The 16,435-nt window shown below is 39.5% G+C and overlaps 1 long non-coding RNA gene across 1 annotated transcript in view; it reads right to left on the bottom strand.

Moving 5' to 3' along the window:
- The window catches only part of LOC110256997, a 35,944-nt gene extending 20,468 nt beyond the window's left edge, over positions 1-15,476 (bottom strand). The window contains exon 1 of the long non-coding RNA XR_002339107.1: positions 13,999-15,476. This is a non-coding gene — a long non-coding RNA (uncharacterized LOC110256997). The remainder of the gene's footprint in view (positions 1-13,998) is intronic.

Here is a 16,435-nt window from a genome sequence, read left to right as displayed (position 1 = left end):
CGTTTCTATCACCAGAAAAAAAAAAATCTTTTCTTGTGCCCCTTGATAGTGACTTTCTTCCCAACACCCAGCCTTGGCAAACACTGATCTGTTTTCTATTCATGTTGTTTTGATTTTTCCAGAGTATCATATAAATAGAATACACACTGAGCAGCCTTTTGTGTGTGGCTTCTCTCATTTAGCATAATGCATCTGAGATTCATCCACGTTGATGTATTTTTTATTTTATTTTGTTTTATTTTTGCTTTTTAGGGCTGCACTTGTGGCATATAGAGGTTCCCAGGCTAAGGGTCAAATTGGAGCTACAGTTGCCAGCCTATACCACAGCCACAGCCACATCAGATCCCAGCCGCGTCTGTGACCTACACCACAGCTCACGGCAACGCCGGATCCTTAACCCACCGAGCAAGGCCAGGGATCAAGCTTGCAACCTCATGGTTCCTAGATGGATTCGTTTCCACTGTGCCATGAATGGGAACTCCTATTAAGCCCTAATTTTGTCTAGTACATAGAAATGGGGTTTTATTTCCAAAAATGGGATCATACTATAACTGGAATTTAGCCATTTCTTTCTCTTTTTTTTTCTTTTCCTTCTTTCTTTCTTTTTTTTTTTTTTTTTTTTTTTGGCTTTTTAGGGCTGAACCAACAGTTTATGGAAGTTCCCAGGCTAGGGGTCTAATCAGAGCTGTAGCTGCCGGCCTATATCACAGCCACAGCAAGGCCAGAACCAAGCTACGTCTTTGAACTACACTGCAACTCATGGCAATATGGGGATCCTTAACCCACTGAGAAAGGCCAGGGGTCAAACTGCATCCTCATGGATACTAGTCGGGTTCGTTTCTGCTGCTCCACAATGGGAACTCCAGCTATTTCTTTTTTGCTTGTTTACCTAAATATTATAAACCTACTTCCATATAATTTACTACATTTAGATCTAATTCTTCCTTTTAAATAGCTTCCCAGTATTCCATTACACCCTCGTTACCAAGTGTATTTAACTGTTCTTCTCTTATTGAATATTTAGGTCATGTCCAAATTTTCACCATTCCAGGCAAGTAAAAAAAGTATGAACCAGTAAAACATATACTTGTTCATAATTTCTTGTATATGTGTAGAGGTATTTCTATAAGGTAGATTCTTAGAAGTGGAATTAATAAGAGTCTGGTACATTAAACACTTTGATAAATACTTCCAAATTACCCTATAAAACTTGTATTATTTAAATTCCATCAACCCCTATTTGAGAGTATCTTTTTTTCTATAAGCTTAACAATGCAAGATAGCAACTTTGGAATTCCCACTGTGGCTCAGCTGTAACGAACCCGACTAGTATCCATGAGGATTAAGGTTTGATCCCTGACCTTTCTCAGTGGGTTAAGGATCTGGCATTGCCATGAGCTGTGGTATAGGTCGCAGACATGGCTCAGACCTGGTGTGCCTGTGGCTGTGGTGTAGGCTGGCAGCTGCAGCTCTGCTTTGACCCCCAGCTTGGAAAATTCCATATGCCACAGATGCAGCCCTAAAAAGGAAAAAAAAAAAAAAAAAAAAAAAAAGCAAGTTTTTGTTGATCTTTGATCTTATGGACAAAATGATGGACTCTCACTATGTATTTCCATTTCTAATGAGATTGATAGTTAAAATATATATATTTATTAGTTGTTTGATTTTTGTCTTCTATGAAATGGTAGTTTATAGCTTTTAGACTATTTTTGTGTTAGGTTGTCATTTAAAAATGCATTGGAACAAATTCTTTTATATTTTACATAGAATAGAAATGGTGGGTTTTATTTTTTTTCTGCCTTTACTTGTTTATGGATCTATAGAAACTATGCTTTGCTATCAACTCTGTAATACTTCCCTTTATGATGTCTGTAAATCCTATCATACAGAGAAACTTTTTCCACTCTGAGATTTTAAAGCTATTCTTAACTACAGAGCTTAACTAATGCTTTGCTGATAGACAAGTAAGTTGTTTCATATTTTCCTTGTTATAAGCAAGCTTACCTTGAACACACTTGTCCATCTTCTGCCTTTGAAGAATCTTGTACATTTTTTTTTCTCCTATGTAAGCACTTTCATAAGCTTTTTTGTAAGATAAAGTCCTAGAAGCTGAATCAAAGGATTGGGCCTATTTCAAATTTTGCTTATCTGTACACTTGGAGTTCATATCTATCAGCCTATTTGGGGACCTCATTCTATCAAGTATTCCCTCTTTTGAACAAATATTTACCCTCTTCCATCTATGGGTTCTTTTGTCTAACCCATGCTGGAAAGCAAAGCAAGCTCCAGCCTCACATCTTTTTAGAAACCAAGCAGAATAAAATAACTTCCATTGAATCTGCATTGCTTTACAGCTGCTATCACATCTTTTTTTCTCTTTCTGGCCAACTTGTTGGAAGGTGGGGGTGGGGGGCATTCTTCCTTATCACTCATTACTGCTTTCCACTATAATCTGTTTTCTTTTTTCTTTCTTTCTTTCATTCATTCGTTCTTTCGTTCTTTCTTTCTTGATTTTTATGGCCAACCTGTGACATATGGAAGTTCCTAGGTTGGGGGTCGAATCAGAGCTGCAGCTACCGGCCTACATCACAGCCACAGCCAATGCCAGATCCGAGCCACTTTTGTAACTTATACCACAGCTCATGGCAACACTGGATTCTTAACCCACTGAGTGAGGCCAGGTATCGAACCTGCATCCTCATGGGTACTAGCTGGATTTGTTAACGCTGAGCCACAATGGGAACTCCTGCCATCTGTTTTCTATCCCTGTACTCCACTGATGGAAAGAGGCCAAGGGACCTCCTGATAGTTTACTCAACTTCATCTGCAGCTCTTGCCAATGCCCTCCTCCCTGTTACTCACCACTCTCTGCCTCCCTGACACCAGCTCTTTCCTGATACTCCCTTTCTTGGGCACACTACCTTTTCCATCTCCTTTGGGTTCCTTCTTCCAATACTCACTCCCTTGACTTTGATGTTCCCAGTGCTTTGCTTTTTGATCTAATATTCTTCTCTCCATACGCAGCCATCTCATTGACTGTATGTACTCTCATGAACTTAATGCCAATAACACATGTAGTTGGCTGAATAATGGCCCCAAGTATATCCTAACCTTTGGAACCTGTGAATGTTACCTTTTTTGGCAAAAGAGACTTCACAGATATGATTAAGTTAAGGATCTTGAACTGCAAAGATTACCCTGGATTGTCTATAATGTGATCACAAGTGTCCTTCTAAGAGAGAAGCAAGGGGAGACTTGAATACAGTAGAAGAAAGTAATGTGATAACAATAAGATGCTAGATTGGTAGCTTTGAATGGAGGAGGGACCACCAGCCAAGAAATACGGGTGGCCTCTAGAAGCAGGAAAAGGCAAAGAAAAGATTCTCTCCTAGAGCCCCCAGCCCTGCTGACACCTTGACTTTAGCCCAGTGAGACTAATTTTAGACCTCTGACTTCCAAAACTGTAAGAGATAAATTCGTATTTTTTTTGGCCACTAAAGCCACTAACTTTGTGGCAAATTGTTACAGCAGCCTTGAGAACCTGATGCAATGCCCCAATCTGTATCTCTAATACCCGAACTCTTCTCTGATCATCAGTCATAATTATCTGCCTGCTAACCTCCATTCAACAGGCCCAGACAGAACCCATCATCACGCCCCCCTCCTCCTGTTTCCCTGTTTCATTGAATGGAATCACATTCCCTGGGTCACACAAGTCAGAACCCATGGGTCTTTTTGGCCTCCTCCCACCCGCAACCAATAACCAACAAACTGTGCAGAGTTTGTTGCCCAAACTTTTTCAAATACGCCTCTTCTCTCCATTCCTACATCTCTTTGATTATAGATTGATCCTTTCCCCTAAATCATTTTCTGCATCAAAGTCAGGATGAACATGAACCTTTGAAAAGGCAAACATGTCAATGCCCCTTTCTTTAACAACCACCCTGAGTCAAGTCCCAGCTTCTTGGCAGACTATACAAGAATCTCCCATTTCCAGATATATCTTCTGCTGTTTCTCTACTTAAACTCTAATGACACTGAGCTGTTTATCATTTCCTCACCTACCCTCAGGTCTTCATGGAACTTCATGACTTTCACTCCTGCTACCCTCATCCTTTTTTTTATGGTCAGCTTTTAATCATCTTATGACTCAGCTCATTTTCTGTAATGAGACAGAGTGTCCTTCTTTTGTGCTCCTGTAGCATTTTGTGCCTGCTTGCATAGCATAGTAGTTTCCACATGAAAGAGATATTAATTGTAAGTATTTTGAGGCCAGTACCAATGCCTTGTCTAGTTTTTAAAGCTCAGTGTTTTTCACAAGGCCCAATAAATGTCTGTTGAGCTGCAATGAATTTCACTGAAGACGGAATGAAAAGTATTTTTTTTTGTCACAACACTTCAACATTTTAGAAAATTTCTTTTACAAACTTAATCCCTTCCAAGTTCTGTGCTGTAGCCATGTATAATGAAGAGTGGGAAGACAAAACAAATATTATCCAAAAATTCCCAGAGTGAAGCATTTAAAAGAGGAATAATGAAACTGTGAGTAAACGATGGGTGATCCATCTTCTCAGTGTTCTTTCAAGAAAAATATTTGAAGTTTTACTGTTTCTTGATGATCAAAATTGGTCAAAACTTTTTTTTTGGTCTTTTTTTCTATTTTAGGGCTGCACCTGTGGCATAAGAAGGTTCCCAGGCTAGGGGTCAAATTGGAGCTGTAGCTATTAGCCTACGCTACCGCCACAGCAATGTGGGATCTGAGATGCGTCTGTGACCTATACCACAACTCACGGCAATGCCAGATCCTTAACCCACTGAGCAAGGTCAGAAATCAAACCTGAGTCCTCATGGATACTAGTCAGGTTCATTAACCACTGAGCCACAATGGAAACTCTAAAATTGGTCAGAACTTTTACGAAAGTGTCTATGTATTTTGAATTTAACTTTTGACAATCCTAGAAGTTGACTTTTCTAGTCAGCTGTGAAATGTAAATGCAAGCATATTGAATTTAACTCATAGCCAAGTATCAAGGTTGTGCTTATTTTCTGAGTAAATAAATAAATGAAACCTAAACTTAGTAGAAGAAAGGAAATATCAAAGACTAGAACAGAAATAAATGGACACTATAAAAAAATAGAAAAATCAATGAAAGTAAAGTCTTGCTCTTTGAAAAGATAAACAAAATTGACAAATTTTTAGCTAGACTCACCAAGAAAAAAAGAGAGAAGACTCAAATAAATAAAATCAGAAATGAAAGCAGGACTATTACAACTGAATTTGTACCACAGAATTACAAAGGATCGTAAGAGACTCTATGAACAATTACATGACAACAAATTGGACAACTTAGAAGAAATGGAAAAGTTCCTAAAAACATACACCTTAACTAAGATTGAATCATGAAGAAAGAAAATCTAAATAGACTGATTAGTAAGGAGATTGAATCAGTAATCAAAAACCTCCCAACAAACAAAAGTCCAGGACCATAGAGCTTTACTGCTGAACTTTATCTAACATTCAAAGATTAATAAAAATTCTTCTCAAACTCTCTCAAAAAACAGAAAAGGAGGAAATTCTTCCAAATTCATTTTATGAGGCTGCATTATCCTGATACCATAACCAGAAAAGGATGCCACAAGAAAAGAAAACTATAGGCCAATATCCCTGATGAACAGATGCCGAAATTCTCACCAAATATTAGCAAACCAAATTCAGCAATCCATTAACAGAATTGTACACTATGATTGAGATTTATTCTAGGAGTGCAGTCTGGATCGACAGCTGCAAATCAATTGATGTGATATACCACGTTAACAAAAGGAAGGGAAAAAAGGATCATTTCAATAGAGGTAGAAAAAGCATTTAACAAAATTCAATATTGATTTGTGATAAAATCTCTCAACAAAGTGGATATAGAGGAAACAAAGCTTAACATAGTAAATTATACATATAACAAGCCCACAGTTAACATCATACTCAAGTGAAAAGCTGAAAGCTTTTCCTCTAATATCAGGAAAAATAGAAACATGCCTATTCTCACCACTTTTATTCGATATACTGTTGGAAGTCCTAGATAGAGCAATTAGACAAGAAAAAGAATAAGAGAACTGGAGGCATCACAGTCTCTTGACTTCAAACTCTATTTCAAAGTCACAGTAAGTCTTAAATTAAAATTAAAACAGTACGGTATTGGCATGAAAATAGACATGTAGATCAATGGAACAGAATAGAGAGGCCAGAAATAAACCCATGCATATTTGGTCAATTAATTTATGATGAAGGAGCTAAGAACATACAATGGGGAAAGGATAGTCTCTTCAAGAAATTGTGTTGGGATAATATGGACAGCCACATGTAAAGGAATGAAGGTGGACCACTATATTATACCATACACAAAATTAACTCAAAATGAATTAAAAACTTGAACATAAGACCTAAAACCATAAAACTCCTAGAAAAAAAGAGGTTTTTTTTTTTGTTTTGTTTTGTTTTTTTTTTATTTCTTTTTTAGGGCCACACCCATGGCATATAGAAGTTCCCAGGCCAGGGGTCGAGTTGGAGCTGCAGCTACTGGCCTATGCCACCATCGCAGAAACACGGAGTCTGAGCCACGTCTGCAACCCACACCACAGCTCATGGCAATGCCAGATCCCCAACCCACTGAGCGAGGCCAGGGATCAAACCCGTATCCTCACTGATCCTAGTCAGATTCTTTTCCACTGCACCACAATAGGAACTCCCCATACACAGTTCTTTGCATGGATCTTAGTGATAATTTTTTGAACTTAACATTTAAAGTAAAAGCAACAAAAGCCAAAAATAAGTTGGACCACATCAAATTAAAAAGATCCTGCACAGCAAGGAAACCATCAATAAAATAAAAAGACAACATAATGAATGGGAAAAATTGCAAATTATACATCTGATAAGTTCAATATCCAAAATATAAAACAACTCATATAACTTAATAGCAAAAAAAAAAAAGATTAAAAAAATGGGCAGAAGATCTGAATAACATTTTCCAACATATACACAGAAAGATACCCAATATCTTTTTTTTTTTTTTTTTTTTTTTTTTTTGGCCATGGTGTACAGCTTGATGTGGGATCTCAATTCTCAGACCAGAGACTGAACCTAGGCCACAGCAGTGAAAGTGCTAAATCCTAACCACTAGGCCACCAGGGAACTCCAAGATGCCCAATATCTTTAATCTTTGGGCAAGTGCAAACCAAAATTGCAATGAGATATCATTTCATATCTGTTAGAATGGCTATCACCAAAAAAAGAAGTAACGAGCCTTGGCAAGGATGTGGAGAGAAGGGAACACTTGTGCGCTGCTGGTGGGAATGTAAATTGGTGCAGTGACTAATGGAGACACAGTATGGAAGTTCTTAGAAAAATTAAAAATGGAGTTACAGCACAATGCAGAAGTTCTACTTCTGAATATTTATCTGAAGAGAGCAAAAACACTAACTTGAAAAGACATAAGTACCCCCATGTCCTATACTACTAGTCACAATGGTCAAGCTATGGAAACAAACTAAGTGTTCATCAATGGATGAATGAATAAAGAAATTCTTATCTATCTATCTATCTATCTATCTATCTATCTATCTATCTATCTATCTATCTATCTATGTAGATATGTAGATATCTATATCTGTACCTATACCTATATATACAATGAAATATTATTTAGCCATAAAAAGAAGTGGAAACTTGCCATTTGTGACAACATGGATGGACATTGAGAGCATTATGTTAAGTGAAATAAATCAGAGAAAGACAAATACCATATGATCTCTCTCATATGTGAGTCGATTTTTTTTAATATTCAAAAAATTATTTCAGAAGCATTCCACATGCACTTCCTGAGTTTGGCCACCAGTGGCAGAGGGATGTGTTGTGATATAACTTGACCAATCCTCTGTGGGCGGAAATACAAATTTTTCTTTTAAAAAGGTGGAGCTTTTGCCTATTACTGTGTATACAACACCTTGATGAAAATCTTTATGTTTATGTATATATTTTTGTCCACTTGTCCAATGATTTCTATAAATTTCTAACAGTGGAGTTGGTGGATCAAAAAATATACCATTTTTTAATGACTTTGATACATCCTGCCAAATTATCCTCCAGGAGACGGGCACTAATTCACAATCTCATTAGCAGTGTGTGGAATATGGTATCCTACTCTTAGCAACTAGCCCACCCCCGAGATCTGTAGTTAAAAGTCCTGGTGAAGCCATCAGGCCAAATACATTTGCACCTTGCCTCTGCAACACACACTAGCTTCTTTCCTTAATAATGATGTATCTCATAAATATTTCCTTTTTCTTCCAAGGGGAATGATAATAATACCCTTCTTGAAGGGCTGTCGTGGAAGTGAGATACTATAAATGAAATGCATATGTGATGCCTGCCACCTGTTACTGCATCTAGCTCTAGTCCAAGTCCCAAGAATAGCCTCTCAGCTGCCCTGAATAGTCAAAGGCTGGGGGCAGAGCCAGGGTCCAATAGTGACAGTGCAAGCCTGGGGATAGGGCCCAAGCTTTAGTTGGTGAGGGAGATAGAATATAAAAACAGCACCAACCCTTATGACCTTCTTTATGTGTTTCATGACACATAACTGATGTTTCAAAATAAATATTTCTTTTACTTTTGTTTGGTAAGAGTTTTTGAGATAATTTTTATATTTATACAACTCCCCTACTTAAGTGTACAACTCAATGGTTTTAATTATTTTCAGAGTTGTGGGACCATTAATATAATAAATTATAGAATATTTTCATTATTCCACAAAGGAATCCCAGGGAGTTCCCACTGTGGTGCAGTGGGTTAATGCTCCTGCTTGTTCCTCTGGCATTACTTGTTTGACCCCAGGCCCAGCACGGTGAGTTAAGGATCCGATGTTGCCACGACTGTGTCATAGGTCAAAGATGCGGCTTGATTTTTATCCCTGGCCTGGGAACTTCCATGTGCCAGGGGTGCAGCAGAAAAAGGAAAAAAGAAAAAGAGAAGAAATCCTTTACACTTTAGCTCCTACCCCTAACTCTCTCCACCCCCAGATGTAGGTAACCTTAATCTACTTTCTGTGTCTATAGGTTTGCCTATTCTGGGTATGCCATATAAATGGAATTATACAATGTGTGGTCCTTTGTGATGGGCTTCTTTCACTAAGCATAATGTTTTCAAGATTCACTCATGTTGTAGAATATAGCAATACTGCATTTACCAAATAATGTTCCATTGTATGGATATACTATGTCTTATTTATTTTACTCTGCATTAGTGGGTGGTAGACATTTGGGTTGTTTCCAATTTTTTTCTTATTATGAACAATGCTGCTATGAACATTTGTGTACAAGTTTTTGTGAGGATATGCTTTTATTTTGGGAGATAAATATATGCATATATATTTATAGATATATAATGATCCACTTCTATATATATATCTAGAAGTGGAATTATACTGTCATTTGTTGGTTGTTTAATATTATGAACAATATTGCAATTAATATCTTGGCAAAAAAAAGAGTAGGGAAAGATTTCCACGCCAAAGGAAAAGCAAAAGACCCAGAGGAAGGAGTGTTTTGGGTCTTAACCCCTCTAAACAACCCATTCAGCATCTGTGAAATGGGTTGCTGTAAATATTGGATTAGATACAATGGAAGGTCCCTAGGATAGATACTGTTTTACATTCTCCAGACCTTGAAGTAAAATCCTCATGGGCCTAGTCTCCTTACCTGCTCATGTCATCAATATCAGAATTCCCTCTTTCTGCTCATTTTCATGCCCTAGTATTTTATTTTATCAGTCTTGGCTTTTGGTAACTACCTAATAGAATAATACCACCTGTAGAAACTAAAGCTGGGCTTTACTTGAAGCTTTTTTTATCTTTACATCTTGCTTCCTGCTCATTTTTCCTTATTATTACCTTCTTCCCCCACACCTCCAAAAAAAAAAAAAAAAAAGTTGAACCAATTTATAAAAATCAGATTTCATCCCAAAATGTGTGTCAGGTTGCTTTGGAAAAAAAAAAAATCAGAAGATGTGCAAATATTGGGGCTTCATTCATTCATTCATTTATTTTTATGGCCCCACCAATGGAATATGGAAGTTCCCAGGCTAGAGGTACAGCTACTGGCCTACGTCACAGCCACAGCAGCATCGGATCCGAGCTGTGTCTTCCACCTATACCACAGCTCACAGCAATGCTAGATCCTTAACACACTGATCGATGCCAGGGATCAAACCTGTGTCCTGATAGAGATTAGTCAGGTTCATTACCTGCTTAGCCACAACATGAACTCCTGGGGCTTCATTTTAGCACAATACAGAAAGGCTGATTTATCCCACCCAGCTCCTTCTTTTAGTGTGTTTCAGGGCTACAATGAAGAGAAGTGAAGCAGCCAGTCCATAGACACATAGCCAAGACACAATTCTTTTTTTTTTTTTTTTTTTTTTAATGCCTGTACTCATGGCATATGGAAGTTTCTGGGCCAGGGATTGAGTCTGAGTCACAGCTTTGATCTACAATGCAGCTGCAGCAACATCAGATCATTTTAACCCACTGCTTCTAGCCAGGGACCAAACTTGAGCCTACACAGCCTCCACAAACCTGAGCTGCTGCAGTCAGATTCCCAACCTACTGCATCACAGTGGGAATTCCAAAAATTTTCGTTTATTACTTTGTTGAGTAGTCTGCTATGTTATAAAAAAATTCCTACAAAAGCCCCCTATTCTGTCCTTAGAAAAGCTAGTGGTGTCTAGTTTCCAACATCTGCTTTCCTTTTTAAATGATCACTAGCTCCTTGTTTCACTGTATAGGTCACTTCACCTTCCTCTCAAGTGGAAAAGTGCGGGTGGCCCTGTTCTTAAAAGCTTGGTAGAACTAAGCAGGATATCAGCCAGAACTGGGAGTCTTTCCTTGTTTAAAAATACAGCTCACTTAGAGCCACTTGACCCATGATGTCCGCTGTCAGGTTGCTTGTTTCTTCATCAGCCCACAGTCCAGCTCATCACTCAATCTTTCCCTGCACTTGATAAGTTTGGTTAAACCCTTCCATTACCTCTAGGTTTTCTTTCAGTGCTTTATTCTCTCCATTTTAATCTTGTGGCAATCCTCTCTCTCCTTTAGCTTTCGGAGGAGTGTTTTTGTTCTTCTGTGACCTTTTTCTGCTCTCATCATCTCCATTCTGTTTCATCTGTTCTTTGATTTCACTATTTCTGCCCCAGTGTCTTCACCTTGGTTTTTATCTGTCTGTGCTCTCCCTTAAATGCTTTTGTGACAATATCTATTTTATTCTTGAAAGCCTTTGGCTATATTTCTTTGGAAAGCTCTCTTTATGTCATTTTAAAAAGTGTTTCACTTTTCTGAAGACTTTAAAGGGGAGCGTGACTTCGGTTCTTCACTTCTTTACCCAATTCCCTATGCTTGAAGAAATTAATTTCAGCCTCTACCACTGCATGAATAGAAGTGGGGAAATCTTTCACTTTATAGCTTTACGACCTCTAGCATTTTTGTGTATGATACTCTCAATCCTATTATGTACAAATGGCCAGCTAGCACGGACAGCCACATAAATATCCCTCTCTCCAATCCAATGACTTTTAAACTTGAATAACTGATGGATATTTTTTTTAAACAAAAGGAAAAAAATTCTTCTGGATCCATTGTATTGAGCTAAATTATTTTATGATAAATTGCTGTTTTAATGCAGATATCGTTCTGGCTAATATGGCAGATTTCTGACTTTAGTAGGCCTATGATGATTCAATTCTCTCACACTTTTTTCTTTTCAAAGTCTCCTAAACTTTTGTTCATGAGGAACATTTATATGGTTAGTCTTCCTTTTTTCTTTTTTCATAGGTATCTGCTAATGATTGACCCCAATCACACTTGGGCCTGAGCTTGTTTCACACCTACTGATAAAGCGGGCAGACAAGTCATTCAAATATGCTTTTGCAATTATTTATTCTTTTAAAAAATTTCATTATAGATGATTTACAATGTTCTGTAAATTTCTGCTGTACAGCTAAGTGCTCCAGCTGTACATATACATACATTCTTTTTCTATCACAAGATTGGATTGAATATAGTTCCCTGTGCTATACAGAAGGACCTCATTGCTTATCCACTCTAAATGTAATCCTTTGCATCTACTAACCCCAAACTCCCCGTCCCTCCCACTCTCTCCCCAGCTTTTGCAATTATTTAGATTGACTTGGAAAGCTCTTGGAGAAAACATTGACATTTCTGTAGCTACACCTCACAGGCTAATGCAAATGCTTCACCGAAGGAGTCACCTTTTGTTTTCCCACTGCTGCAGCTCCTTTCCCAAGATGCATTTGACATCTCCCCCAGCTGCGTGCCTTTTGCCGCTGTATCAGGAGGGGCATCCTGTGCACATGTTCCCCTTCTAGCTTTCATTCTTTCTTTTGAGGGGTCCTATCTAAAAACTGTCTTTTCTCCCAACCTGATTCACTCCTGTGATCCTTCCAAACGTTTAAACAAAAATCTGGAAACCTGAATTTAGGTGGCCCTTCTCCCACTGAAAAATTCAATTAGTCCTAGAACAGTCCTTTCCTATACAGATTTCTCTCTTCAAATTCAGCTCTGTTTCTTAAGTGCAAGTTACATTCAGATTGTCTCTTGGTGGAGATTTCCAAGCTTCAGCTCCAGCCTGTGTTCTTATTGGGTAATGGAGTTAGCTCTAGATTTAAGAGTCAGAGGTTCCCAGAGAAGTTCCACCACTCAAAAGGCCAGATCCTTGGGGAACCTCTTAACTTCCATGAGGCTTACTTTTTCTCACTTGTAAAATAGGATGATCACGGCCATCTTTCATGATTGTTGTGAGGATTTCATGAAATACCGGATGCAAAATCATTTAGTTAAAGTTGTACTTGCCTTAATTATGTGTGCATGTATGAGAGTGTGTGTATGTATGTGTGAGTGTGTGTATTTTCTTTCAGTCCTCCAAGGTTTCCTTTGCAAGTTTTCCTCTTTTTTCCTTTGACTCAGATTCTCGGCCACTTCACTTTTTTCTCATTAACTAATTAATTGATTGATTGATCATCCATTCTATCATCTTTGGATGAAAATGTTGACATCCTGAGAGCTCGTGTCAGACTTGCTGGAGGCAGTGAGGCTAATTTGGGTAAGGATGACTCCCTGAGGACATGGTTTTCCAGAAGTCAAGACAACTAGTGAAATACTAATTGTTGATGTGGAACAGAACAGGAACTAGGAGGAGGGGGAGAGGAGAAAGGGGAGGAAAGGAAGAGTGGGAGAGGGAAAAGCGTCCAGCAAGATGATAGTGTAAGGAATAGGGAACTGCTAAGGGTGCAGTGAGCAGTGAACAAAATCCAGGTTTGAGGAGGGGTGGGTGGGAAGTGGGTGGAAAGGGATCTAACTCTGGTGGAAGTTGTCTGGTTCCTGTGATATAAACTCTCTGACAAATCTTTGGTGAAGCTTATTCCCTCTGGAGTCGGCAGTTGAGAAATTATGGAAAAGGGCTAAGTCCCAAGCTCAGAGCAGGGCGGTGGGACGCAGGGACATCACGTAATGAGCACACTCACAGATACCCTGGGGAGGGCTTTGAACATCCAGCAGGGGCAAGATGGCTTTGACCTAATCTTATCTATTTGAAGGGAGTGGCATCTCCTGCTGACATCTACACATTCATTATAAAACATAATATGCACAAATGTCACATCCTTCCGGGACCTTGGTTCCATCTAAAGAAAGCCTATCACACAAGGGGAACTGGATAAATGCTGAATAAATTGATTTTACTTTTTACCGTCCTTAATTTACCCTCCTTTATTCCTCTCTCACCCCATTTTTTTCCCCCTGAGGGTCCTCAGAACTAGCTATTTTTAAGTGTTCTCTTTATCCTTTTCCTCAACAAGAATTAATTTCCCTCGTGTTTTCTTCCTGTACGTCTTGATTACCCCTGACAACTGCAGGTTTACTTTTTTTTCTTTCTTTGTACCTGAAAGTTGTCTTCATTTTCTACTCTCCTTCCAGAAGTTCCTCTTCTCACTGCTTTCTCCAATTCCACAGCAGTTACTTCTGTGGCTGTCACTGCCTCGCTCTCTGTCTGTTTCTCTCTCTCTCTCTGTGGTTTTTGGTTTTGTTTTGTTTTTGGCTTCTGGCTCTTGCAGCTAGCATAGCAATGCCAGCCTCCCTTTTATTGTGAAAGATTCTTGGATGGTTTACGTAAATACTCCCTTTTGCTCCACAATATTTGTAAAATTCAGATTAGAGAGAGACAGAGAGAAAGAGAGAAAATGTGCACACACGTGCACTCCTGAGCACTTATCTCTTGGTGATAACATACCAAAGTATTTCTAGATGAAATCATTTAAGGTTTGGGATTTGCTCTAAAATAATCCAGAAAAAGAGAGGAAAGAGGGAGAAGTAATGGAGAGGTGTGTTACAGATCAAAGAAGCAGCTCTGTGAGGGGCACCTGAGGTTCAGTATAATATTCACTCAGTGTTTTCGTATGTTTGAAAAGTTCCATAAGATCAGTTAAAGTCTGTTAATCAAAGATCTGCATGTGAGTCATTGATTTCCACAGCCAACACATTTGCTCTTGTTTTTTCTTTTTTTTCTTTCTTTTTTTAACTGTACCTGACCTCATCCCCAGCATGATCCTTGATGCCTACCAAGCCATTTCTAAACTTTCCATATTGGTTTGTTGGCATGGCAACTCCCCTTTGGTCTAAGAGCTCCTGGTGGACAGGCCTGGTGTCTCACTCATCTTGGTAGTGCCCTAGCATGGAGCCTGTTGAACTGAGATGAAATAAGCTAAATTACCTGTTGGTAAACTCCTGGTCATGCACTGACCTGTGCCCCTCCCCAACATCGTGTCTTTTGCTGGGCCTGTGCCCAACATGGCAGGGGCTTCTAATAGCGTGAGGCCATAGCCCATCGGTACAGGGCTCCATTCCTTAGAAGGGAGAGGGAGAAGCCCCTGTGGTTTTCTACACAGTGGCTCTATCACCACATATTTCTCTCATCAGCCTGGTTCTTCAAGATGTTTCTATTCATTCTGAGACATTCTCTGAGGTAATTCCAGTTCCTTCAGATCTAGAGTTCACATCAAACTTTTTACTTCCTTTGATTTGGTGATTCAAGTCACTGCAATTGTGGTTCTGGGTTAATTTGGGGTCCTCACTGCCTAATGTCCCTTTGTACAGCTTCTTTTGCCCTGCAATTCACCTTCTGTCTCAGGACAGAGGGAATGGCGCCCCTCTCTCCACACTCTCTTTGGGTGGTTGGCCCACATATCGCCCTCAGGAAAGGCAACACAGCAGTGCTGCCCTCTGCTTCCCGTGTATCTTTCATCCTTCCCACTTTCTTCCCTGCCATCAGCTAGCCCAAGCCTTCAGCTTTTTCTTGAATGTTTTTTTTTTTTTTTTGCAGCCACACCCACGACAACCCAGGCTGAGGGTCAAATCGAAGCTACAGCTGCCAGCCTACACCATAGCCATAGCAGTGCTGGACCCCAGGCGAGTCTGCAATCTATACCAGCTCAAAGCAATGCTGGATCCTTAACCCACTGAACGAGGCCAGGGATTGAACCTGTGTCCTCAAGGATACTATGTTGGGTTCTTAATCAACCAAGCCACAATGGGAACTCATTTTTCTTGAATTTCTTATTCCAGGTTCAGCTTATATCATCTCTTATAGTTCTCTCCCCTATAGTTCTGGTAGCTTCTAGAATAATCATCTTGGTACCACCTTGCTCTCAATACCCTTTAAATGGCTTCTTACAAATCTCAGTGTCTGTTTTGTCTTCTTCCCAGTAAGTCACTGGAAGGGTTCACCTGTGGGGTCAGGTGTCACTATGCCTGCATGACAAGGATCAGAAAGGTTGAGTGGCTTACCTGAGGTTTATGACTTGGTAAGGGTCAGAGGTAGAACCCCAGTCTCCTACTCTCCATCCAGTGTTACATCTAGTACCATCATCTGGCTTATACTTTGCCAGTGTCCCCTGGGGAAGTGATGGCTAACCTTAAACTTCTGTACCTTTAATTGCCTTGCAACAGTCATCTTTCTGGAATATTTCTGACAATAGTCCCAGAGGACTGGGAACTAGGCTAAGTCAGTATGGGGTGGTGAAGGGAGTTCTTGTGTGGCACAGCAGATTTGAATCCAACTAGTATCCATGAGGATGCAGGTTGGATCCCTGGCCTTGCTCAGTGGGTCGAGGATCCAGTGTTGCTGTGAGCTGTGGTGTAGGTTGCAGACACAGCTAGGATCCCCCGTGGCTGTAACTGTGGCTGGCAGCTACAGCTCTGATTTGACCCCTAGCCTGGAAACTTCCATGTGCTGTGGGTGTGGCCCTAGAAAGCAAAAAAAATTATGGGGTGGTGAGGACTCACTGTCTTATTAATTCATGCTGGCACAGACTGGAAGCTTG

Source organism: Sus scrofa, chromosome 15, assembly GCF_000003025.6.
Source record: "Sus scrofa isolate TJ Tabasco breed Duroc chromosome 15, Sscrofa11.1, whole genome shotgun sequence".
NCBI lineage: Eukaryota > Metazoa > Chordata > Mammalia > Artiodactyla > Suidae > Sus > Sus scrofa.
This window is presented reverse-complemented; position numbering and strand designations above follow the sequence as displayed.